At 40.4% G+C, this 27,750-nt stretch overlaps 1 protein-coding gene across 4 annotated transcripts in view; it reads left to right on the forward strand.

Annotated features, from left to right (window-relative positions):
- The first annotated feature begins 19,183 nt into the window (after positions 1 to 19,183).
- The window catches only part of RASSF6 (Ras association domain family member 6), a 43,531-nt gene continuing 34,964 nt past the window's right edge, over positions 19,184 to 27,750 (forward strand). Inside the window, exon 1 of one of the 4 annotated variants that reach the window (XM_072748792.1) lies at positions 19,184 to 19,403. The gene's annotated coding sequence lies outside the window, so the exon portion shown is untranslated. Of the gene's footprint in view, positions 19,441 to 19,521; positions 19,622 to 27,750 lie in introns of those variants that run through there. The other 3 variants (XM_025985116.2, XM_072748790.1, XM_072748791.1) reach the window with 3 other exon arrangements.

The following is a 27,750-nucleotide window of genomic DNA, read 5'->3' on the forward strand; positions in this document are numbered from 1 at the left end:
CCGGGCGGTGTAGAGAGAGGACAGGAAAGTGGCCAGTTGTATAATGGAGAGCCAGACTGCACAGATCCCTGGGAGCCATTGTCAGGACATCTCCTCCGAGTGAAATAAGGAGCCATTTGAGCTTTATAAGGCAGCATGAATGGTCAGAGCTAAAAAACGTGCTCTAAAAGGACCACTTTGACTATGGTGCTAAGAATAGGCTCTGTGGGAGTAGCAGAATGGAAGCAAGAGACCACTTACTAGGTTTTCCAAAATTCATGAGTGAAACAATGATGCCTCCAACCAGATGGTAAGCAGAGGTGCTAATAATTGGAACATTCTAGATATATTCTGAAGGTAGAAGAAATAGGTTTTGCCCATGGATTGGATGGTGGAAAAGGGAGAGGGGTTGGGACTGTCTCTGTGTTTTATGGTCTTAATAATTGAAGGTTAGATTTGCCATTTACTGGGATGGAAAAATTGCAATTGGGGTGGGCGCTGGGCAGCAGTTTGCTTCCAAACATTAGGTTTGAGTTACATATTGGAACTCCAGAGGAGATGTTGAGTTGGCAGTTGGATTTAACAGTCTGGAGTGGAGGGGCAGGGTTAGTCTGGAGAGATAACTTTAGAAGTCAGCCGTATATACCGACACTAGTTGTTTCCTGAGGAAGAAGAGAACAGTTTTATAAAACCAGCTTATAACTTACACAAGGTTGTTCAGGGCTGCTTTATTCATAACCATTAAAAACTGGAAAAAGCTCAGGTGTCCAGTACTAGGAGAATAGATAAACAAGCTGTGGTATATGCAATGGCATATTAGTCATAAAAAGTATATTTACTTCTGAAAATGGCCACTACCTGAATGAAGCTCATAGAAATGATGGTGTATAAAAGAGGTAGGACACAAAAAATACACACTTTATGATTCCATAACAAGTAGGACATGAAAAATACACACTGTATGATTCCATCTACATGGAACAGGCAAAACCAATGCGTATGGGGGAGAATCAGAACAGTAACTGCCTCTGAAGGGTTACCCCTGCAGGAATCAACTGGGAAGGCATATGAGAGATCTCTGGTGTGATGCTGACTTCAGTTTCCTGATAAAAGTTTGGGTTACATTGGTATGTGCATTCATCTAAACTCATCCAATGGAACGTGTAAGATTTGTGCATTTCACCGTATACAAATTACCTCTCAAAAAAGAAACAATGTTTGCTCATATGCAAATACTGAACTCTAGCTAATAACATTTGTGATATGCATACAAAGGTGGTTAGGGGTAAAATAAACTGATTTCTATAATTTACTTTGAAATATATACAAAAAAGATGATAATGAAGAATGGGTGGATGGATACATTCATCTGCAATTTTAAAAACAAGTAAAGTTAAAGTGTTAATTGCAGAATTAATGTGGTGAATATATGGGTATTCATCGTAAATTCTTTTTCTTTACACTGAAAATTTGTTATGAAAATTTTGAAATTGAAAATTATGAAACTGCTGAAAGAAGAATCAGTTTACTACAGGTTCAAAACATTGGTTACTTTTATACCCTTAAACTTCCATCTAAACTTACTAGAATTCAAGTCCCATGGGAGCAAAGCTTCTATCTTCCTACAGACTGTTCTGTGACAGACACCTGTCAGCACACTGGGACACACCAAATACATGTTCAGACAGAGCCACAGTTGACTTGTTGGGGTTTTGTATTGGGGAAGAAGAGTTTGTCAATAAACTGGAGGAAGTACAGGAAAAAAGCAAAAGACCCTACTGCTCGGGACATTTAAAAAAAACTTTTTTATTGGAGTTCAGATTGCCAACACACAGCATAACACCCAGGGCTCATCCCGCCAAGTGCCCCCTCAGTGCCCATCACCCAGTCACCCCCACCCCCTGCCCACTTCCCTTTCCACTACCCCTTGTTCGTTTCCCAGAGTTAGGTGTCTCTCATGTTCTGTCTCCCTCCCTGATATTTTTGCTCATTTTCTCTCCTTTCCCTTTATTCTCTTTCACTAATTTTTATACCCCCCAAATGAATGAGAACATACAATGTCTGTCCTTCTCCCATTGACTTATTTCACTCAACATAATACCCTCCAGGTCCATCCATGTTGAAGCAAATGGTGGGTATTTGTCGTTTCTCATGGCTGAGGAATATTCCATTGTATACAGAGACCACATCTTCTTTATCCATCATCTTTCGATGGACACCGAGGCTCCTTCCACAGTTTGGCTATTGTGGACATTGCTGCTAGAAACATCGGGGTGCAGGTGTCCCGGCATTTCATTGCATCTGAATCTTTGGGGTAAATCCCCAGCAGTGCAATTGCTGGGTCGTAGGGCAGGTCTATTTTTAACTCTTTGAGGAACCTCCACACAGTTTTCCAAGTGGCGGTACCAGTTCACATTCCCACCAACAGTGCAAGAGGGGTTGAGGACTTTTTTTTTAAAAAGATTTTATTTATTTATTCATGAGAGACACACAGAGAGAGGCAGAGACATAGGCAGAGGGAGAAGCAGGTTCCATGCAGGGAGCTCAATGTGGGACTCGATCCCTGGACTCCAGGATCATGCCCTGAGCCAAAGACAGATGCTCAATTGCTGAGCCACCCAGGTGCTCTCCTCAGGACATTTTAAATATTTCTCCTCACTCTCTCGTGTGCTTGAGCTCCAAGGACAAGTGGGATGTAATTCTTATCTTAGCTCCTCTATAGGGAAGGTGTTTTTTCCTTTGACTTCATTTAGTAGTTTTAAAAAATCTTTGCTTTTCTGCAGTTTAACTATGGATTTTGTCATTTATCCCGCTTGGTGTGCTCTGGGCTTCCTGGCTCTATGGTTTGGTGTCTGACAATAATTTGGGGAATTTCTTGAATCATTCTTGCTTCAAATATTTCTCCTATTCTCTCTCTTTCCTCTTCTTCCAGTATTCCTATTAGGTCCTGTTCCCACAATTCTTAGATACCATAGTCTGTCTTTTTCAGTCTTTTTTTTCTCTTTACTTTTCAGTTTCGGATGTTTCTGTTGGTTGACATATTCACAAGCTCAGAGGTTTTTTCCTCAGCCATGCACAGTTCACCTACAAGCCCATCAAAGGCTCTGTTCATTTTCTTGCAGTGTGTTTGATCTCTAGCATTTCTTTTGTCTTCCGTCTTAGAATTCCCGTCTCTCTGCTTAGCTTACATGGCCCACCCATTCTTGCCTGTTGTCTGCTTGGACACTGGCTATTCACATGCCCAGGTTTCACCTCCAGAGGCTCTATCAGGTCTTCACAGTAAATGTCAGGCAACGTATTAATCACTGTCTTTAAAAATTTCTGTTCTCATAACTCAAATATTCCTGCCATATCCATTTCTGTTCCGATGCTTGTTCCGATGCAGTCCCTTCAAATTCTTTGTTTTGCCTTTTAGTATGTCTTATGGTTTTTTTCTTGATAACCAGACATTGTGTGTTGACTAAAAGGAACTGAGGTAAATAGTCCTTTACTAAATGTGGTGGTGAGGTGTGAGGAGAGAGAAAGTGTTCTCTAGCCTATGGCTGAGTCTACTCTTTCAGTGAGCTTGTGTCTCTGGACTGTGAACCTCACACATGCTTCTCAGTTGTCCTTCCCCCTCAGGAGGGACAGGATAACTAGAGGCGTCTGCAGCTCACATGGAAAGCCACAGGTGGCTGAAGTTGGGTATTTCCCTTCCTTCGGGTCCACTAGGCTTTAGTCAGCTCGCTCCCTGGAGGGCAGGCCTTGTGAGGAACAGGGTGCCGGGGTGTATTCTAAAGTGGAACCCCTCCACACCTTCCACCCCAACACAAGAAGCATGAGGGAATTGTTCCCTGGGATTTAGCCTGAGGATCTGGTAGAGCTCCTGGAGGTAAAGCTCACCAAAGTGGCCCCTCCATCACCAAAGACTGGTTCCCCCTGGAGTTTTTAACTCTCACTTGTCCACATGAGCCTCCAGCAATTCAGCAACTTCAGGTCAGATTTTCTTATCCCAGCACTGGTTTCCCCCAGAGGTTTCTGCTCTTGGTTTCTCTTCTGGTAAGTCGTGATCTCTCTACTGGAGAAATAGGTTTCTCCAGTTTGAGGGGAAGCAATTTGCCCTGTTACTTCCCCTCTCTGATGGATTTAGGAATTTCTGGTCAGTTCAGGTTTTTACTTATTGTTTAGCAGAGTGGTGACTTCCAAGCTCCTTACATACCAGACAGGAAACCAGAAGTCTTTACTTTGTTCCTTAGATTCACAACTGATCTGGTGAAGAGGCTGCTTGTGGCAGCTGAGGGGCCTGCCTTTGCAGGAAGGATTCTCTGAGGCCTGGACCTGAAAGAACAAGATAGGCCAGTGGCAGTGGCAAGAGGAGCAAGAATCCTCTCCTCATGCATGCATGCGCTACTTTGGCCCCTCAAGACAAAACACCCAGGTTTATTTTTTTTTTATTTTTTTATTTATTTATGATAGTCACACACAGAGAGAGAGAGAGAGGCAGAGACACAGGCAGAGGGAGAAGCAGGCTCCATGCACCGGGAGCCTGACATGGGATTCGATCCCGGGTCTCCAGGATCGCGCCCTGGGCCAAAGGCAGGCGCCAAACCGCTGCGCCACCCAGGGATCCCAACACCCAGGTTTAGACAGCAGCCTGGGTCCTAGCGGAAACCCAGTGGCAGTGAAAGTGGTGTGGCTTTGAATGGTTGCAGAAGGGGGTCAAAGGCAAGAATATAGGACAACGGGACTAAAATCCCTGGGGAGATTCAGAAGCCCTTACTTAGAAGGGATTTTGCTGGAGCTGAGTTCTGGTGCCATTTAGTTAGAAAACAAATGGCAGTGAAATATGGGGCATGCCATTTACCCCATGTTGAGCCACATTTCACTGCCTTGTGAGTGTCCACACCTCCTCTTATAATGTTTCTAGGTTAAGTCAAATGATTGGAGCAAAGACAGTTAGGAATATGGCAACTCTTTAGTGGCAGCACAGAAAAGGGTTTCAAATTTGCAATGTAAAGAGCCATAAATACATCAGATAAAGTTGGCCCTTGAACAGTATGGGCATTAGAAGCACTGACTCCCGCTCTTTTGAAAATCCTCATGCCACTTTCGACTCCCCCCAAAACTTAACTACTATAGCCTACTGTTGACCAGAAGCCTTACCAATGACACAGTCGGCTAACACCTTTCATAAGCTATCTGTATTAGATACATCTGTATTCCTTCAATAAAGTAAGCTAGAGAAAAGAAAACATTATCTAGAAAATCATAAGGAAGACAAAATACATTTACAGTGCTGTACCATATTTATTGGAAAAACCCCATCTGCACCTGTAAGTGGATCCCCACAATTCAAATCCATGCTGTTCAAGGGTCAACTGTAGTAACATGTGTAAAAAAGGGGAAGCTGGTGATTTGTGTCCAGGAACTGCAGTTTCAACACCAGGAGCTCACCATCATGGGTTCCTGTGGCCTCAAGTTCCCCAACTTTATAAAATAATGGCAACAAAACCAGACTCAAAGTGAGAGTTAGACAGGAACCAGGGAACCCTCTGCCTGTAAAATTGCAATGCGCATGTGAGCCTCTACTTTTCAGGTTCCAGGAAACTGTACCAGTAGGAGCCCGAAGCTGGAAAAGCTGACCCGCTGCGTCTTGGGACAGCTGGTGTGGAATTCCGAAGGGGATGCTGATGCATTCATCCCTTCCTGTGCGCGGAAAGCCCATAAACACATCTTGAGTTCCAGCCTAGAGGAGTTCAGCCTTCTGTAAGCAAAGCTGGTCACAGGACATCCGTCTGGATGCACGATGCTCAACTGCCTGCAAATGATGGGAGCGTCTGAACACCCATCCCAGCGCCCTGTCTTTCACTTTTTCCCAGGCCTTGATCTTCCCGGGGTGGATGCCAGGGGATGGGGGCAGCCTGTAAGATTAATGTGCTCGGTGTTCACACATGAAATTAGGAAGAAGAAGAGCCACTCAGAGAGTAGCTCTTTTCTACCTCATGCCCTGGCTTTCAGGAAACAACACTAGTCCCCAGAAAGATGCTGTGGAGATTACAACATTCCTGCTTTTGTCTACTGCTTTCAATAGCTACAGTATTTGAACACTCATTCAGCCCAAAGCTCTTTTAATTGTATACAGCACCCTAAGAAGGTCATACACACCCTGACATTAAGAATATAAAAACCTTGCGTGTGTGTGTGTGTGTGTGTGTGTGTTTATATGTGTATATGAGAACACGTGTTATACATTGGAAGACAGAAGAGGAAACACTGGCAACTACCTCAAGCATTAAATCAGTAGCGAACATCACCTACAACAGCCAAGACATGGAAATAACTTAAGTTCATGGATAATTGCACACACAGGCTGTGGTATATCTACAAACAAGAAATTCTGTCTGTGATAATGTGGATGGAACCTGAGGGCATTAGGCTCAGTGAAATAAGCCAGAGAGAGGAAGACAAATACTATGATCTCATAAACAAACAGACAAATCAAACTCATAGCAAAAGGGATCAGATTAGTAGTTACCTGGGATGCCTGGGTGGCTCAGCTGTTGAGCGCTGCCTTCGGCTCAGAGTGTGATCCCCACCCATATGGGGATCGGATCAAGTCCCCACATCAAGCTCCCTTCGGGGAAACTGCTTCTCCCTCTGCCTGTGTCTCTGCCTCTCTTTCTGTGTCTCTCATGAATAAATAAATAAAATCTTATAAAAAGAAAAAGACTAGTAGTTAACCAGGGGTGAGGGATAGGGGAGGAGCAGAGGAAGGTGGTCTAAAGGTACAAACCTCCAATTATAAAATAAATAAGTACCAGGGAAGAAAACCTACAACATGGCAACCAGAGCTCACACACGAAAACTTAAGAGCATAAACCATAAGAGTTCCCATCCCAAAGACAAAATGTTTTGCTTTCTCTTTTTATTGCTTTCTATAAGAGATGATGGGTGTTAACTAACATATGTGGCGGTCATCTCACAAAACATGCAATGTTAGGTAAACAATACGCAGCACACCTTAGACATATACCGTGACTGGTCTCAACTGTACCTTGATAAAACTGGGGGGAAAGTGTCGCTGACATGTACCCATACTTACTCTGGGGCAGGAGCTCTTCTAAAGGCTTTGCACATCCTCTCTGTTTACTCATTTTTATCCTCACAACAACCTCCTGAGACACATATTAGTATTTTCATCATTATTCCTTTTCTGGGGGTGGGGAGGCTAAGGCACAGAGACATCAGTAGTGGAGAGGGGTTGGGATCCAGGCTGTTAGTGCTATGACCCCTGGCCTGCAGGGGCTTGCTCCCTAGGATCCATTTAGAACTCCCTGCACCTCTAGCAATTTTTGGGTGGTGTCTTTCAGGTTTTCTATGTAAAGTATCATGTCGCCTGCGAAGAGTGAAGGTTTTACTTCTTCATTGACAGTTTGGATGCCTTTTATTTCCTTTTGTAATCTGATTGCTGAGGCTAAGACTTCCAGTACTGTGTTGAGTAACAGTGGTGAGAATGGACATCCCTGTGTTGTCCCTGACTTAGGAGAAAAGCTCCCAGCTTTCCCCTCCACTGAATATGGTGTTCACTGTGGGTTTTTCATATGTGACCTTTACTATGTTGAGGAATGTTCCCTCTAAACCTACTCTGTTGAGAGTTTTATCATGAATGGATGTTGTACTTTGTCAGATGCTTTTTCTGCATCTATTGAAATGAGCATATGGTTCTATTCTTTCTTTTATTAATGTGTTGTATCATGCTGATTGATTTACAAATATTGAACCACCCTTGCAACCCAGGAATGAATCCCCCTTGATTGTGGTGAATGATTTTTTAAAATGTATTGTTGAACTTGGTCTGATAATATTTTACTGAGAATTTTTGCACCCATGTTCATCAGGGATATTGGGCTGTAGTTCTCTTTTTTAGTGGAGTCTTTATCTAGTTCTGGTATCAGAGTAATGCTGGCCTCATAGAACAAACTTAGAAGTTTCATTTCTTATCTGTTTTTCAGAATAATTTGAGGAGAATAGATATTAACTCTTTTCTAAATGTTTGGTACAAGTAGCCTGAGAAGCCATCAGGCCCTGGGCTTTGTTTGTTATTTTTTTTGTTTTTAAGATTTTATTTATTTACTTATGTTAGAGAGAGAGAGGAAGAGAGCTCAAGAGCTGAGGAAGGGTAAGGGCAAAGGGAGAGAGAGGCAGAGAATCTCAGGCTGACTCCATGCTGAGCATGGAGCCTAATACGGGGCTCAAGCACATGACCTTGAGATCATGACCTGAGCCAAACCAACCAAGGGTTAGATGCTCAGTTGATTGAGCCACCAGGGTGCCTCTATTGGGAGGTTTTTGATTACCAGTTCAATTTCTTTGCTGGTTATCAGTCTGTTCAAGTTTTTTCTTCCTGTTTCAGTTTTGGTAGTTTACATGTTTTTAGGAATTTATCCATTTCTACTCTATGATCCAGCAATTGCACTACTAGGTATTTACCCAAAGAATACAAAAATCCTAGTTTGAAGGGATACATCTACTTCAATGTTTATAGCAGCATTATCCACAATCCTCAAATTATGGAAATAGCCCAAGTGTCCATTGATTGATGAACAGATAAAGAAGATGTGATGTATATATACATAGTGGAGTATTACTTGGCCATAAAAAGAATAAAATCTTGCCATTTTCAACGATGTGGATGGAGCTAAAGAGTATTATACTAAGCAAAATAAGTCAGTCAGAGAAAGATAAGTACCATGATTTCACTCATATGTGGAGTTTAAGAAATAAAACAAATGATCATAGAAGAAAAAAGAAAAAGAGGTAAACCAAGAAATGGACTCTTAACAGATGAAACTGATGGTCATCAGAGAGGAGGTGTGTGGGGGGATGGGTTAAATAAGTGATGGGGATCAAGGAGGGCACTTTTTCATGATGAGCACTGGGTGATGTATGGAAGTGTTGAATCACTATATTGTACACCGGAAATTAATATTACATTGCATATTAAATAACTGAAATTTGAAACTCACTAAATAGTACTGTATTCTCCAGACTACCTAATTCTGCAATTCGATTTAATTCCCCAATACCACTTTTTCTGCAGTACCTTCCTTGTTCAGATCTTTGCTTGCAGGAACATGTTGGGAGCTTAGAACCTTTGCCTGTAGGACAGGAAAATGACAGATTAGGAATGTCACATTTCAAGACATGTCTAGGAAAAAAATTAGAACATTGAGTTTCTTTGATTCCTTTCTCTTTCCTTTCAACAATGCCTTTCTGACGTTTCTCTTCTCATTGACAGGCATCTAATAGTCCAAGACCAAAAGAAAACACCCGTACTTTCTCCATAAACTGTAAGTCTTCTGGGCATTGCAAGAACTGGGATGCATTTGTGTATCAGTGGTCAGTTGTAAAGGATGAGCACAACTAAAATGTTAGAGGAGGTTTGATCTAATGTTACATAATTGAAGAAATGTCTTCATCTTTGCAGCAATCATGTAGTTATGATTGCAGCCACCATTTAATGAGTAGCCACTAGTGGTTGGGCAGTATCAGATGCTCTCACTAACTATAAGATAACCTTATTACCCCCAGTTTACAGATGAGGAAACTAGGGCTTCTCTAGGCCTCCCCTGGCTGTCTTCATTCCAGCTACACTGAATTTTTCTGTCTTTTCATTTTCCTTCCTCCTTTCTGTCAAAAGTCTTTTGCAGATGTTGTTACTTCTGATTATATACTATTTCCCCCACCCTCTAACTTGTAATGCAGTTCAGAATTTATCTCAGTGTGTAATCATATATTCACCTGTGTCATTTTTAAATAATGTCTGTCTCCCATATGATACTCTGAAGTTCATTAGAGTGGGGATGTTAGGTGTCTTTGCTCATTACCAGATCATAAGAAAATAGTGCAATACCAGAGACATGGTAGGCATTCAATAATACAGGTTGCATTAATTAATTTACCCAAATTAGCAGGGCTAAGAGTCAAACTGAGTTCTGCCTGGCTCCAAAGCCTGAACTGTCTCTATTGTGCCCTGTCCTTCTAATATATTCATGGCACTTTAGGAAAATAAATAAGCCTTTTTTTTTTTTTTTTTTTTTTTTTTTATTGAGAGAGAGAGGCAGAGACACAGGCAGAGGGAGAAGCAGGCTCCATGCAGGGAGCCCGACGTGAGACTGGATCCTGGGTCTCCAGGATCATACCCGGGCTGCAGGTGGCGCTAAACTGCTGTGCCACCGGGGTGCCCAAGGAAAATAAATAAGCCTTAACATTAATAACTTACATGGAGATGCCAAGAGAGTGGAGCCTGGCAGACAACAGGACAATCACATTGGCAAAAGGTAGGCCTTGGTATGAATGACATTGCAAAAAGTCTTTCAACCTTTGAATTTGTGGGGACCTATCTACCTGTCTTCTGTCATAGTTATCTGTCCATCTGTATATCTAGAAATCTGTGGTTTGCTTTTCCACCACTCTTCTTACTCTTTGCCCATCCCCACTGAATTTTAGTGGCTGTTGGTCTATATTTGTCACTTAGATGGGTAGACAGATCAATGTGATAAAGATATGGATGATATAGATGATACAGGTATAGATATGTGTGCATGTCCATCCTTTTGGAACAGATTAAAATGGATACTTGAGTCACAATGGAAAAACAAAACTTCCAACTATGATTGTTTTTTTCTGAATTTTTTTCACTGTTCACAGTCTATTTTTATTTTTCCTTTAGTTCCATCCCTCAATTATAACTCATAACTTCAGTCTTGGAAGTGTTAGTTTCTTGCCTTTGAGATCTTTGCCCTCTCCTGTTTACACCTCAGCAAACACCAATATGGTTTTCATTTATTAAACAACTATTATGTGCAAGGCACACAATACTTCTTCACTTATATGCTCCTGTGCAATAGGATTCCCATTTAAGGTCTCTATCAAAGGTTCTCATTTTGCAGAGTAGGAAAGTAGGGCTCCAAAAGGCCAACTAACTTCCCAAGGTCACACTTCCAGTATGAAGCAGAACCAGAATTCAAATCACATCTGGTCCCAATTGCTTTGTGTTCTTTCTGCCACACTGAAAAATGGCTAGAACATTTGAACCCAAAATTGGAAGCCACATATAGAAGAATGAAATTGGGCCATTTTCTTACACCACACACAAGGATAAACTCAAAATGGATGAAAGACCTAAATGTGAGACAGGAATCCATCAAAGTCCTAGAGGAGACCACAGACAGCAACCTCTTCGACCTCTGCCATAGCAACTTCTTGCTAGACACATCTTCAAAGGCAAGGGAAACAAACAAACAAACAAAAAACTATTGGGACTTTATCAAGATTAAAAGCTTCTGCATAGCAAAGGAAACAGTCAACAAAACTAAAAGACAGCCTACTGAATGGGAGAAGAGATTTGCAAATGACATAGCAGATAAAGGGCTAGCATCGAAGATCTACAAAGAACTTATCAAACTCAACACCCAAAAGACAAATAATCCACTCAAAAAATGGGCAGAAGACATGAACAGACATGTCGTCCAAAGAAGATACATGAAAAGATGTTCCACATCACTCGGCATCAGGGAAATACAAATCAAAACCACAATGAGATACCACCTCACACCAGTCAGAATGGCTAAAATTAACAAGAGGAAACAAAAAATGTTGGTGAGAATGCAGAGAAAGAGGAACTTTCTTACATCATTGGTGGGAATGCAAGCTGGTGTCGCCACTCTGGAAAATGGTATGAAGGTTCCTCAAGAGGTTAAAAATAGAATTACCCTGTGACCCAGCAATTACACTACTAGGGATTTACTCCAAAGATACAAATGTAGTGATCTGAAGTGGCACCTGCACCCCAATGTCCATAGCAGCAATGTCCAGAATAGTCAAACTGTGGAAAGAGCTAAGGTGTCCGTTGACAGATGACTGGATAAAGAAGATGTGGTCTATGTATACGGTGGAATATTACTCAACCATCATAAAGGATGAATACCCACCATTACATTGACATGGATGGATGTAATGAGTGAAATAAGTGAAATAAGTTAATCAGAGAAAGACCACTATATGGTTTTACTCATATGTGGAATATAAGAAAGAGCACAGAGGATCGTAGGGGAAGGGAGGGAAAACTGAATGGGAAGAAATCAGAGAGGGAGACAAACCATGAGAGACTCCTAACTCTGAGAAACAAATTGAAGGTTGAAGGAGGGGAGGTAGGTGGGGGAAGGGGTAATTGGGTGACCAGCACTGAGGAGGGCACATGATGTGATGAGCATTGGGTGTTCTAAGCAACTGATAAACCATTGAACACTCGATCTGAAACTAAATACGTACTTCATGTTGGCTATTTGGATTTAAATTAAAAAAAAAAAGAAGTAATAAAGCCAGTCATCTCAATGGCAGAGGCTGCTTGAACCACATGAATACAATAAGGGTAGATGACGGGCTATACTTACCTTTCCCTTCATTGTCTCAAACTTTCTCTCCCCACTTGCTTCTTCTCTTCACTTGCTCCTGCATAAGGGAAACCAAGAGTACTCGACTAGTCATCTGGAAAATGTCTAAAACATTAATTCTACATTAGAATTAGAAAGATGAAAGATGTAAAAAGAAAAACAAGAAGTGAATTATCATTTATTGAGTGCCTACTTTATGCCAAGTGCTTTACAAACGGTGACCCGTTTACAACGCATAGAATGTTCTTCACATTTTGTAGGTGAGGTACACTTGAGCAGGATAAGAAACTAAATCTCAGCTTTTCATTGAGTCATTTCTTTTCCCTAAAACCTTTTTCTGGTCAATTTCATGGATGCATGTATAAATCACTGATTACTCCCAAAATTCAATACTCTAGGTCCCACCTGTCTCTTTTTTCCCAACCAGCAATTCTCAACTTTTTCATTTAGTGGAACTTCTTTACATTTCTCACAATTATTGACAACCTCAAAGAATTTTGCTTATGTAGTTTATATTTATCAATGTTCACTATGTTAGAAATTAAAACTGAGAAAAAATTTAAATTTATTAGTGTATTTAAAAATATAATTCACTACATGTTAATTATATTTTATGAAAATAGCTATATTTTCCAAAACAAAAAACGATGTGCTGAAGAGAATGTCATTGTTTTGCAGTTTGCAAATCTCCTTAACATCTAACATAATAGGGACACCTGGGTGGCTCAGCAGTGAGCCTGCCTTCAGCCCAAGGTGTGATCCTGGAGTCCCAGGATGGAGTCCCGCATCAGGCTCCCTGCATGGAGCCTGCTTTTCTCTCTGCCTGTGTCTGTGCCTCTCTCTCGCTGTGTCTCTCATGAATAAATAAATAAATATCTTAAAAATATGTACCTAGTGTAATAGAAATCGCCTGGGTTGTCATATCTGTTTCTGCCTTTAATCTGTTTTGATATTGACAAATACTGGCGTTGTACACATATACAGTTAGAAAGAGGAGTATTTTTCTTTTTTCTTTTATTATTTACTTATTTATTTATTTATTTATTTATTTATTTAGTATATATACTTTTAAAGATTTTATTTACTTATTCAATGAAAGACACAGAGAATGAAAGGCAGAGATGTAGGCAGAGAGAGAAGCAGACTCCAGGCAGGGAGCCTGATGTGGGACTCAATCCTGAGACTGTGATCATGCCCTGAGCCAGGGGCAGGTGTCAACCACTGAGCCACCCAGGCGTCCCAATTTTGTATATTTTTTTTATTGGAGCTCGATTTGCCAACATATAGTATAACACCCAGTGCTCATCCCGTCAGGTGCCCCCCTCAGTGCCCATCACCCAGTCACCCCATCCCCCCGCCCGCCTCCCCTTCCCTTGTTCGTTCCCCAGAGTTAGGAGTCTCTCATGTTCTGTCACCCTCTCTGATTCTTTATCCCTTCATCTTTCGATGGACACCGAGGCTAAGAGGAGTATTTTAATAGCTGCTGCTTTTTATCCTAACTAATAAACGGACTCTACTCAGAAGATACATAATTACATTACTCCAGTGTTTAACTTTGCTCCACAAATATGTTATGATCTACTTGATGTCACAAGAGTTCTCAGGAGGGATCCCTTAGTGCAAACAGGATATACACCAGGAACTGCATGCTGTGGGTGTAGCCCAACCATCTCCTATGTTCTGAAACTATACAAGCACCTGTGTTTAGAATATGTGACCTGTATGTAGCTGGAGTTCTTAAAGGTGGGATAGAAAGCAATTGTGATCCTTCTAAGAAAAACAATAGTTAACAGTTTATAACATTTTAAGTCTGCCATTAGGTGTGAGGACTTTTGAATGAAAACTAAAAACCAAAAAAAACAAAGCAAAACAAAACAAAACATACACACTTGCTTAGTTATTTCCACAATGACTACTGAGCCAAGTGTGTGCTGTAAGCAATAGGATGGTTTAAATAATGTGAAAAGATGGGAGCTATCAAAACTGTGGTTCCTTTAGCAATAATGCAGACAAGGATCAAGAACACATCACTTATAGTCTGGATCAATGAAAATTGTGTTATTTGTTTAACATTCATATGTCCATGATTTCCTAGGAAATTCCTAAAGCCATGAGTTCTGTCCAGAAATCAGACCAAATATTCCATTTTTTAATAAGAAATAGGATCACTATTAAATACTCCATTAAAGAATGTCCAGGCTATGACTTGGCTTTCTTTTTTTTTTTTTTTTTTTTAAGAAGTTATTTATTTATTTTGGAGAGAAAGAGAGAGGGTGTGCATGCATGCATGAGAGCGGGGAGAAGGGCAGGGAGAGAGGGATAGAGAGAATTGCAAACAGACTCCTTGCCTAGTGTGGACCCTGATGAGGGGCTTTATTTTGACCTGAGCCAAAATAAATCCAATGTTCAACTGACCTGAGCCACCCAGGTGCCCCATGACTTGACTTTCAGTTTCTTTCAACTGCTTACACTGAGATTTAAGAACATTGACTTTAACTGCTTATAAGCTATTGTCACTTGGAATTAAACTTTTTATATGTTGTTATTGTTGTTATTATTATTGCTATTGCTAGTACGTTATCCATCTTTTTCCAAAACTTGAAGAGTGTGTAGTGGGTGTGTGCATGTGTTAGAAGAAAAGGAATGAAGAAACAGAATGGTATAAAAATCAAATTGGCTAACCACCATATTTAGAAAAAAAGCAATCATTGTCAAATTCTGTTGGATTTCTTTATGTTTTATACACAATTACAATATTAGAAGGCAGTAACACTTGGGGTGGGAGAACAATTATTCTTTATTTCATTTGAAAAGGATTCTCCATTCATTTAAAAAGTATGTTTATTTGTTAAAAAAAAAAAACAAAAATTGTGAGGCTCTCACTTCTTAAAATTTATCAAAACACTTTTATACTTGGGTTTCTTTCTGTCACTGAATTTTGAAAGTATGTGTGCTTTTAAGTCTCCTCTCTCCTGTGGCAGAGAAGACTGAACAGAGTCTATGTTATTGTTGAAGATTGTACCTCTTTGAGGGCAGAGACTGCCTTATGCACACTTATGTGGCCATGCTTACATCTGCCTGGAGCACAGCAAGTTTTCAATGTCTAAGTGGAAGTCTCTCCACTGGCCATTACACTGTTAAAAAATGATCTATATTTAGATAAGAAATTTTCTCGTAGAGAAGAAGTGTGCTTAGAAATGGAAATTATTTTTGTCATTTCTCAATATTACTTTTCGTTGTTCAGATTGTAAACGTAGTTGTGTGGCTTTTATGACAAATCATAACCTGATTCAAAAGTTACGCTGCACCCCTACAATGTAACAAGAGACAGGAAACCTTTTTCAAAACTCATCAACTATGGAAACTTTTTAAATGACCTGTACATCAATAACAGCAATGCTTTCATGAAAGTTTTGGAAGAATTTTAAAAGGGAATTTCTTACCCCTTATCTCATTTTTCCCAATTAAGAGAAATTTTGTTTTTTTTTTTACATCAAAGTTCTAAAGTCTTTTTTTTAAATAAATTTATTTTTTATTGGTGTTCAATTTGCCAACATATAGAATAACACCCAGTGCTCATCCCATCAAGTGCCCCCCTCAGTGAGTTCTAAAGTCTTTGTTTTCATAGGAAATAAATTATATGTTCCTAAATCTAAACATGAATTCTCGGAGAAGAATTCATGTTATAATTGTTGTAATTCACTAAGATCTTGAAGTTAAAAATTTCCAATTGAAAAATATATTTAGGGGATCCCTAGGTTGCACAGTGGTTTGGTGCCTGCCTTTGGCCCAGGGCGCGATCCTGGAGACCCGGGATCAAATCCCACGTCGGGCTCCCGGCATGGAGCCTGCTTCTCCCTCTGCCTGTGTCTCTGCCTCTCTCTCTCTCTCTCTCTCTGTGTGACTATCATTAAAAATATATATATTTTTTATATATATTTATTTATTTATTTTAAGCTTTCCATGTTGGAAAAGTAACTTCTCGTGTTGCCTCATTGTGTATGGCTGGCTTCCTTAACAAGGCAATCCAATTAGGTTTTTATTGGGAGTCCCCTCAATGTTTAGAGTTACTTTACTTCCTTTTCTACTTCACTTAGTGCCTAGCATAGGCAAGTACAACTTCAGAAACAAAATGAGGTGTACGGCCATGAAACAAACTGATAGTAAATTGGATCCCACAGCATTAGAATCAGGCAATTTCTTGTTCTTCGTGTATTTTCCTCAAGTTACAATCATCTCTATGTATTTTTCAGGGGTGATTTAGTGGTCTGTGGAAATGACTTAATCAGATGATAACCCACATCTCTTTTTGCCTCCTTTTCTGTTCTATTGCTATGGGTCGCTGTATCCCTATAGCAAAATTGCAGTAGGAACACATTGTAATACAAGTATTTGTCTCAACTTCCGATTAATGAGATATTGGTCTGCATGCATATATTTGTGTGTGTATTACAAAAACACACCAGATGTATCCATTAGTTTGTGCTCTAAAACATCCTACCTCAAAACTTAGTGGCTTAACACAACCACCATTGATACCACTGATGGTTCTGTGGGTTGCCCATGTGGGCTGGGCTCAGCTGGACAGTGTTTCTGCTGTTCTCAGCTGGGCTCATCTGTGGGTCTTTATAATCAGCTGCAGATGAGTTTAGTGGCTCTGCCTTTAGGCTGTCAGTTATGGTAACGGGAACAACTGGGCCAAGGGTCTCTCATCATTTGACAGGCTAGCCCAGCCTTGTCCATACTGTGATTCTGGGCTTGAAGAGCAACAGAGGTGAAGCCTCAGGGCCCAGTTGATTTTCAAGCCTCTGCTTACGTCACTTGGAACAGACCCATCGATCAAAGCAAGTCACAGGTCCAAACCCAGAACCCTCATAGGAAAGTCCTTCCAAGCAAAACTGGGAACAAAACAGAGCTATTCCTGCAGTAGCTGTAGCACTCATTAGAATACCCTACAAGAAGGCATTAGCAAACAACAGAAAACAAAACAAAACAAAAATCTCCCTTTAGGAACCTTTCTCTCCTCCACCTGAAGTCAACTGCTAACATGGATTAAGCCTGGGGCCTAGGAGAAATTGCCAAAAACAATGGTTAATGGTGAAATCACTAAATATAAAACATCAAGGGAAAAGTAACAATATTTTAGTAAATACCCATAGAGAAACCATGTCAATAAAGGCATTCACCGATTGTTTATGGTAACTATATTTGAGGGCTGGGATTATAGGTGAAATTTTCTTCTATTCATCTGTGTTTTTAAATTTTTCCACATTGCGCATGTGTAATTACGTATTTTTCATCTTACAAAATAAAAATGATATATTTACAAAAGAGTAAGTACTCAAAAATAAAAGGAGTCACTGAGCCTCTGATTGGAAACCAGAAGTCAGATAAAGGCTTCAAGGATGCTTGTGATAAAAAAATGAAAAATAAAGTTGCCCCGATACCGATAATAAGCAAATGATCCCCACAGAGTGGAGATGGTGGAGGCAGAGCATAAGTTTAAGTTTAAGGAGACAAAGTTTAAGCCTGGGGGCTAGAGATGCTGCAGGTCCTGGTAGTCCTCGTTCAAAGGCTAGTCCATGCAGCAGGGGGTCATGGGGCCAACTAATCAAGTTAACACCTACAAGTAATCTCAAAATACACTGTCCTCCTATATGAGGTTGTAGAAGCTTTGATTGTGATTTAATAAGCTCATTGGCTTGAGTCTGCTCAGTTTATTAAAATAACCTTCCACAGTGATAAAGATGATGATCACTCCTTCACACACAAGTGAAATAGATAAACCATCTGACCTCTTGAACATGCAGAATCCCTAAAACACCATATTTATGAAACAGGTAACCTGCAAATCTATAATAATGGTCAGTCACGTCTTTGACATTTGAACTCAAAAGACACCAGAGGTCAATTCTGCCTGCTGAACTCATTGTTGAAATTATACTGAATTTCTTTTGTGGGCTCTGAGGTTTACACTTGTAAGAATAATTTATTTCTTAAAAATTACCAATGTTTGCTTTACGAGAGAAACAGGTAAATGAACAATGACACCAAAAAGCGTTTGTGTGAGTGCATGTGTGTGTGCACGCCCACCCAAACAAGGGTGCTTTGTATTCCCGCAGCGTCTGTCCTTTGAGGGTCTCTACGTCCTTGGTGCCCTTTTTGAAACTGGAGGTATTGAGGAGAAGCAAAGTCTCCAAGTTCAATTCAGTAGGTCAACGACTAAATTAGTATCTAATTCCTCTTCTGTACCTCATTACAATAGTTCTTAAACTTTGATGGGTACCAGGTTCTTCTTTGGAGTGTGTGTGTGTGTGTGTGTGTGTGTGTGTGTATACATGCAGGTGCCTGTAGCCTACCCCAGATCCGCTAGGTCAGAGTCTCTTGGGTGCTTAGGCCAAGAGGTATGCAGGTTTAGCAAGTCACATAGTGGTTCTGGGGTGCCCTGAGATGTGAGAACCACTGCTCTGGGTGGAAAGGTGCTGGCAGGGAAAGGAGGTGGCGTTAGAACAAAGGAAAGAAAATAAGACATTTCTAATTCAAAGAGCACGTTTTTAAGAGAAAGAAGTGTGAATCATGACATTCTTTCCCAGGTGGTGTCATTTCTTATGGGCCACTCATTTCTCATGTGGAGAGATCAGAGTGGAGGTGGGTTAGAGTCCATGGGATTCAGCAGTTACAGTCAATTCCGTTCTCAAGGTGTGTGTCAGGGAGCAGAGGCCGGTCCTATCAGCTACTCCTAGGAAAGAAAGTAAACACTCCCAACATGCACTGAGGCTCAGGGAGTGGCTCAGGTCTCTAACACCTCCCTGCCCTGGCCACGGGGTAAGAATCAACAGCCTCCGGGGCCTGAGGAGCCAGCCTGGGCCTGGGCCTGGGCCTCCCGCGGTCTGCGCTGGGCCCCAGCTCCCTGCAGGTGCACGACCCCGCCTTCCCCACCTGGTCGAGCAGGACGACACTCTCCGGAGCGAGCTCAGCTCAACGACTCAGGTACAGAGGCTTGTCCTGGTCACAGTGTGAATAACAGGTGAAACCGGGGGCAGGGGAGAGCACGCCTCGAATCCGAATCCGCCCCTGAGGTCGGGGTGAGGACAGGTTATTAGAAGGCAGAAGCCAGGGGCAGCCAAGCTGGACGTGCAGCGGGCACACATTGCACCAGACGTTGCTTTTCCTTTTGATTGTTTTCAAAATGCGCATTCCTGACCCAGGTAAGCTTGTGGGGAAAGAGGGAACGGCCTGGGGGTGAATAAAGGTGTGGCCACAGAAGCCCTTCCCCCCTGCCTCAGGGGAAGTAGCTCACCTAGCTTCACCTGGGATTGCACTTACCTTCACCAAGGTACTGGCTCCAGCGTGTCATCCCCCTTTTTTCTTGAATCATCGGATTTGAAATGTCTCTTGTGTGAGGGTTCTGCTGAACTTGTATTTATTTCCACAAAGCAATAGAGACATATCCCCCTAAAAATTGAAAAGGATTTCTTTTTTTTTTTTAATTATTTAAAAAAAATTTTTTTTTTTTAATTTATGATAGTCACAGAGAGGGAGAGAGAGAGAGAGAGAGAGGCAGAGACACAGGCAGAGGGAGAAGCAGGCTCCATGCACCGGGAGCCCGATGTGGGATTCGATCCCGGGTCTTCAGGATCGCGCCCTGGGCCAAAGGCAGGCGCCAAACTGCTGCGCCACCCAGGGATCCCTTGAAAAGGATTTCTGATGTACTTTAAGACTTCACAGACATTAAACTACTATGAGTAATTAAATGAGAGTCCATGAGTTAAGGACGCAAGTTCAAATCCTGGCTTTGCCACTTACTCCTTTATCCCTTAGCAAGCTACTTAACCTGAACAAGCCTCAGTGGTCATCTGTAGAACAAGCACCATAACAGGATATGCCAATGGGGCTTTGATGGGAATTGAACACTTAGCAAGCGTTCTGTAAGTGGTACCTCCAGGTGCATTAGGAGAGAAGCAGCTCTGCCAAAAGGGCCAGATCAGGGAGGGTGAGCTAAGCTGGGGAGACCAGACAGTGTGGAGGTGGTAAAGGTAGACTGGTGTCCAGAGAGTGGGTCTAGGATGTGAGCAGATGGCAAGTGGGCAAAACATTGTCTTTGAATGGCAGTGAAATGATCTGGCTTCTTGCTGCTTTTTGAAAAGTACCTGGTAACAAAAGCAAAATTATTTGTTACTCAATCGCTTTTACTTTGGAAAAGTAACATTCACATTAACTTATTATTTCTAAACAGAAAATATAATTTCGTAGTAGGAGAGTTATACACAACCGCATATTGTGGCATTTAGTTTTATAAGACAGACTGCCCTTGAACAACTTTCAAAAAATAGACCATGTAGTCCATGACCCTATACTGTAGTACCCATATTGTATGGTTTGTCCTGAAGTATTACAGACTTTCGTTTGTGTTTATAGACAAGAAACATACAAGAATGATACCTGTGTTTTGTTGGTCTTTACCTCTGAACTTAAATTATAGGGAAGTGAACTTACTTTATCAATCTGTATTTAAAGGGCACTTTCGTTAATGTTGCTGTTAGTTTTATTAATGTTGATAACTTTGAGGAGGGGACAAACTTAGAAGTTGTGACTAGCAAAATATTTTCATTGACATTTTATCTTATTATTTCTATAATAAACATTTAAATGGTTTTCAGTTGATCCTAGCTTAATATCATCATCGTTTTAATGGATTCTTGTTTCAAACTGCAGATTTGAAATTCTCCAATGTAGTTATGATTGGCTACTAACTAAAGAATTGTGGGTAGACTTCTAAAGCCAATGAAACTGAACTTTCCTATTTAACTGTCCTCTGGGGTTTGATTGTGTTTAGTGTTTATAGCTAAAAACGTATAAAATAATCTAATCCACTTAGAATAAATTATAGGACCAGTATTCACTAATTGTTTTTCAAAGAGGAAATATTCCTTCCTGCCAAATAGATACGGTTGGAACTTCTTAAACCAAGTTATTTGATTTACTGTTTCTCGATGGTGTATGTCTACACAACAAACAGTAGCCCCAATTGAGATTAATCTACTTAACCATATTTGAGATTAGTTTGAGATTAATTTATCTAATCGCATAACTGTGTTAAGTCTTCCTAGTTAAACTCTTATTTTATTTATTTTTTAAATTTTACTTATTTATTCACGAGGGACATAGAGAGAGAGATAGAGGCAGAGACACAGGCAGAGGGAGAAGCAGGCTCCATGCAGGGAGCCCGACGTGGGACTCGATCCCTGCTCTCCAGGATCACGCCCTGGACTGGAGGCGGCTCTAAACCACTGAGCCACCAGGGCTGTCCAAACTCTTATTTTAGCATTCATATATGTCTCTACTATTTCTAATACCTATAACATTTCACAATAAACCATCAAATTATTTGGTCCATGGAGAGAGAAATAACCAACACTGATTAATAAAAAGTTAACTTCCCAATTATCTTGGAAACTATCCCAACTATTGGAAATAGTATAACACATATGTAATATGTTTTTTAACAGGTAATTCAGAATTTCATATTTGATACTTGTTTTACTTTTAACTTCCTTAAATAAGAAGCATCCTATACTTTTCATTGAAATAGAAATCTAATGTTAACCATCAATTTCCTTGTACAGATTCATTGAAGATAGGGAATTTAGTATTAGTAGAGATACATGGGCTTCCTATAAAAGTTTGATTTTTTTTTATCTTGCCATATGCAATGCCAAGGATGGAGCCAGAGAGCATTACCTTAAGTAAAATAAGTCAGTCAGAGAAAGACAAATACCATATGATTTCATTCGTATGTGGTAAAAAAAAAATATAAGAAACAAAACAAAGAAGGAAAAAGAGAGAGAAAAGCAAACCAAGAAACAGACTTTTAACTCTAGTGAATGAACTGATGGTCACCAAAGGGGATGTGGGTGGGGGTTGGGTGAAATAGGGGATGCGGCTGAAGGAGCGCACTTGCTGCGATGAGCACTGGGTGTTGCATGGAAGTGTTCAATCACTATACTGTACACTTGAAATTGTATATTAACTATACTGGAATTAAAAATATTTTTTAAAAAGGTTTAGATTTTTTAAAAAATTCAAATGTTGGTCAATCAAAAATACAACCTGTGAGAAGGAACTTCTGAATATTCTCTCTTTGCTCTAAAGTCTAGTGTTAGAGAGGGTTAGGTTTTGTTGCAGAAATTCATCTATGGGGCACCTGAGTGGCTCAGTTGGTGAAGCGTCTGCCTCCAGCTCAGGTCCTGATTCCAGGGTCCTGCGATCAAGGCCCGCATTGAGCTCCCTGCTCAGCGGGGGAGTCTGCTTCTCCCTCTCTCTCTGCCTCTGCTTATGGTCTATCTCCCGCTCATACTTTGTCTCTCTCAAATATATAAAATCTTAAAAAAAAAAAAAAAGAAATTCATCTGTCTTTCAAAGCTATCAGATATAGTGATTTCATCACTTCATAACTTCAAGTAGTAGACAAATGCTACTGCTTTCAGTGATCGAATGTGAAGATGTCTGCTTCTCAAGTGATGACCATGTAACCTCAGCCACCGAGATGACTGAAGGGCCACTTCTCAGTCATCGTCCAAGAGTCTAGTAAATGGGGCTCAAGAGCAGACAGTGCTCATTCTGCAGCCAACAGAAAAACGATTCACACTCCCTGTGAAGTCAAGCTTAGAGTTTCCTCTTGGAAACTAGATGAAGCAGAGAATCCTTGAGCCATACCACAGCAGCAGTTCCAGAAGATTCCTTTGGCAGGCGGAGCAGCTCCCTTCTAGCCCGAGTAGTGACAAGATACTTTGAATCCTGAGGTGGCTTAAAGCTCATGTGCTTCTGCTCATAAAGCTCCAGTCCCCTGAGGACACTGAGAGGAAAATGGAGCCAGGGCATTCTCGCCCTGTCACTAGGCAGTAGAACAGTAAGGGTTGGCATTTCACATGAATTCCACCGGAACCAAGGGGAATGAATGTTCATATAGCCATCTGGGTGGTTGATACATACCCTGTTTAGTACTGCTTTCAACTCAAGTGCTATAAGACATTTTTATTTGCATCTGGAAACAAGCATTTCCTAATTGCAACACATATCACTTAATAAAGTGATAGTTTTTATATACCAGCTTCCCATGGTAGTCTTTGTGAATGAAGCAAATTCTTTAGAAAAATGTGGGGCCAGATGTTTCCCAGAAACCGTGCTTCTCTGGATTCTTTTCCTGTTTTATTAAGAGTTGGATAATGGATGGAATTATAGTTTTTTTTCTCATTTCCTTGAAATCATATAATTATATATAGATCTACTGTTCTCAACTTTGAGGTTCCTGGTCAGAGCGTAGAGGGAACTGCTTTATTTTGGAGCTGAAAACATATTTGTAACTTTCCATTGCTTCTTCAGGTCAAAGCAGTAATTTTTTAAAACTCCTTATGTACATCCCTGAATATAATCTTACTTCATAATTTAAATACACATTTGTTATTCCAATGTTACTTTCCATTTTTTAGTAACTTTTATGATGTGTGTTATTTTTTTTAAGATTTTATTTATGTATAACAGAGAGAGAAAGAGAGGCAGAGACACAGACAGAGGGAGAAGCAAGCTCCATGCTGGGAGCCTGATGTGGGACTTGATCCCGGGACTCCAGGATCACGCCCTGGGCCAAGGGCAGGTGCCAAACCACTGAGCCACCCAAGGATCCCCTATGGTGTGTGTTATTAAGATAAGTTCATGATTTAGAGAGAACATACAAAATCAAAACAAAAATAATTATCACTCATACTTTCATGGCTCACAGTTTTGTGGCTAATATTTTAATATACCTCCCTATATATTCAACATATTCATCCTATCTGTTTTTACCTATATACTTGCACTCATACACTCACTCTAGGAGGTACAAAAAGGAAATAAGCAATAATCCTGTTCTAAAGGAAGAGTTACATTAAATAAAGTAAAATAGAGGTAGAGAGCAGTAGTAATGAGAAAGCTGCAGGTATTTTGCTGGGAAAGTTCAGAGGCAGGAGAAACTCTCTTTGGGGAATCTGGGGAAGTTAGCATCTCTATTTCTCTAGGTCATGCAAACGGATGACTGTTGACACCTCACACACCCAGTGGCCCTGAGGACTAAGGAGCTGCACATACACACAGAAGCCACACTTCTGTGACTAGCATCAGCCCCAGAGGAGGAACTCATGAAATATTTGTTGATTACATAAAGGAGCAGACCAAGTTTCCTCTTTTAAACAAGTAACCATTTAATCCATGATAGGGCACAGGAAGGTAATCTAAGTGACTGGCCCATTTGAGTTCATTGAGGCTGGGATTCGCGTCTCCGATCCTCTGGCCTCGTTTCGATAACTGGCCAGTCCAGGCTAGCCAACGTCTAGGCAGGATACAGAGCAGGGGCAGGCAAAGCATGGGTGCTTTCTGCTGCTGTCAGAAGCTTCTCAGGCTCCTGATCTCCTCTGCCTGTTCAGACCGAGTCTACTTTCCTGTGTCCGCCCTGCCCTGTTGAGCCACTGAAGCCCGTCTGAGCTTAGACCTACGTAAAACTTCCAAGACTGTTTATTTCTCCAGGACTTGGTTGCTGACCTGTCTAATTTCCTATCTCACGAGCTCTGTTCTGGCTGGACAAAATGAAGAAATAAATAACCAAACTTATTAAATAATGATCTTATTTTTGGTACAGCCTGAGTCGATAAACTCTCACCCCGGGACCAGAGAGCTTATATGATTTACTCTCCCAGTTAAGTACATAGATTTGTAACAACTACCTCCCTCCTCAAGGCATAGTTTATTTTGTTCTACCAAACTAGTTGTGAAAATGTCCAATGTAAGACCTCTAGGCTTCTAGAATTATCATTTCCCCTTTTTTCATAAATCCTCATTCTGCTAATCATGGCCTCTCTTATCCTTCTCATAAGTCTTTTGAGGAAACTAGCTCTGATGCTTGAATCATCAAGTCTCTATAATTTAGAACATTATTAGATTTATAATTAGAAGATTTCACAAAGGTCCTACCAGATTTTTAAATTGCTATAAATTATAGTTAATAGGGAGGGGAAACTGTTTGAATTCACAGATCTATTTCTCACCTTGACAATTAATAATAAAAGTGAGACTTTGACCAAGTTGCATTTTTACTTTTCAGATATTTGAACTGTTTGTACTGTTAATATTATTTCCTGTTCAATTAGCATATATTGCCCATGAACAAAAATTTATCCTGTTTTTATTTTGTTCCATAAATTCCACTTAACTGTCTTCCTTCCTAAGGTCAGAGAATAATGGAAGGGCTTTTGAAATCCTTTAATCACATCTGAGATCTTCTGACTTGCTTCAGCAAAGCTCATGGGTCTGACAATATAATTCCACAGCAGTTATTTGGTATCTTTAGTGATACCTCAACTATTTTTTTTTTTTATAAAGGCAAATAGGGAGCTAACCACGAAGCTCCTGCAATGGTTCTTCAGCCCATTACCAACCTCCGTTGGTGCTTCTTCAGTTCAGTATATACCCAACTTCTAGTGTTAGTAAAACTATCATGTTAACTATGAAGTCAAGAAAATTTTATAGTTAACAATTAATCCTTCAGGCCACATGTGCAACTTTACATTTAGTCAGCCACCCAGCAAACATTAATTGAATTCCTTCCATGTTCCAGGCAAAATTCTAAGAGCTGGATGAACACAGGTAAATGCAAAAAGCCCTGGTCCAAAAGAAGCTCATTTTGTGGTTGGGGAAGACAGACACATACAGATAAGATCCTTTCAGACACTGTTAGATACCTAAATAGAAATCATGTGGTAGTGGCTGAGACTTGCTTAGGGAAAGCCTCTGAGAGAAGAGATACTTGGCCTGAGATCGGCATGATGGGAAACAGACATGAAAATCTAAGGACAGGGCGCTCCAAGTTGGAGAAGCAATAAGTGTAAATCCCTAAAATGGGAATGAGCTTAAGAAGTGACTGGAAACCAGCAAAAAGGCCAACCCAGAGAAAACGTAATCGATGGGAAAAATAAGGGAATGAACACTCAAGAGACTGACGGGATTTTGTGGGTCATCATAAGGAGGCTATATTTTATTCTAGTTCATTCTTGGAAGTCATTGAAAGTTTTTAATTATGAGATGATGATGTCTATTTCAGTCTTGAAAGTGATCATCCTCAGTGCTGTGTGGACGGTAGAATACTAGTCACGGTGTGGATGCTGGAAAACTAGCCATGAGACTGATGCAAAAATCCAGGAGAAAGATGATGATGGCTTGGCTCAGGGTGGTCACATTGGAAATAGAACCTTGTGAGGTTCAGGTGATGTATTGGAGGTACCACCAGCAGGATTTACTTTTGGATTGGATGCTGGTTATAATGAGAGAGGAAAAATAAAATCTTAGTTATAGTGCCTCATTGGATAAATGGAAAATAATTTCTTTTCTTTTTTTTTTACCTTCCTTTGGGCAGTGGGTGAGGGATTGCTATTCTGGAGAAAGAGGACATGAAGTGTTTTCCAAACACGTTACTCCAACCAAACTAAGCTGACTTGGTAAAAGGAGAAAGTGCCTCCCCCTCTCTTTTAAAATAAAAAGTTGAACTTTTCTCTCTAGCCTAAATTTTTATTCTGGCTACCTACCCTATAATTCTATAGGCTTGAAGCAATAGTAATTAAATATTTAATTTCAGCAAAATGGAAGGACTAGAAAATATTATACTTAAAAAAATCTCAGGTCGCACCCTAATGCCATTTAGATGAAGACATAAAAGAGGATGTTATTCATGTCTAACCATGATTTCCAGAGCCTGAAGGAAACTTGAAGAATGTTACATCACACCTAATCAACACTTGCGAGTCAGAGCTTGATTTTAGCTGCCTGGAAACCTAAAAATTGTGTTTGCAGGACTGGGGCAGGGTTCAGCCCATTTGAGTTGAGTGGCTATAATAAAAGAAATGTGTTCCCTTGCACAGAATCATATAGAAGAGAACTCATTCGAGAGATACTGCAAAAATAGACTTACCAAGTTGGCCAGTCCTTTCTTGCCTTGGGCCATTCATTGTGGGGTTTTTCAGTTTACATAGTACATTTTCCTCTTTCTTGCACATCTCCAAACATTGCCCTAGGATTTCTTCTCTCCTTTAGCTATTTTGTATTCCCATGTTGCCAAAAACATTTCAGTGATTATAAAATGCCTTTTGGGGTTGGGGGGTTGTAGAAGCCTTTGGGAATTTAATATCTTCTTAAAGAAAATAACACTGAGCTGCTAAGCAGAAGTTTAGAATGGACTAAAAAAATGTTCACAAGTCTCTGGAAATTTCCTTTAAAAACATGGTAAGACATCTAAAATTTTTTTTTCATAAAA

The sequence above is a fragment of the Vulpes vulpes genome, chromosome 2, assembly GCF_048418805.1.
Source record: "Vulpes vulpes isolate BD-2025 chromosome 2, VulVul3, whole genome shotgun sequence".
Lineage (NCBI taxonomy): Eukaryota > Metazoa > Chordata > Mammalia > Carnivora > Canidae > Vulpes > Vulpes vulpes.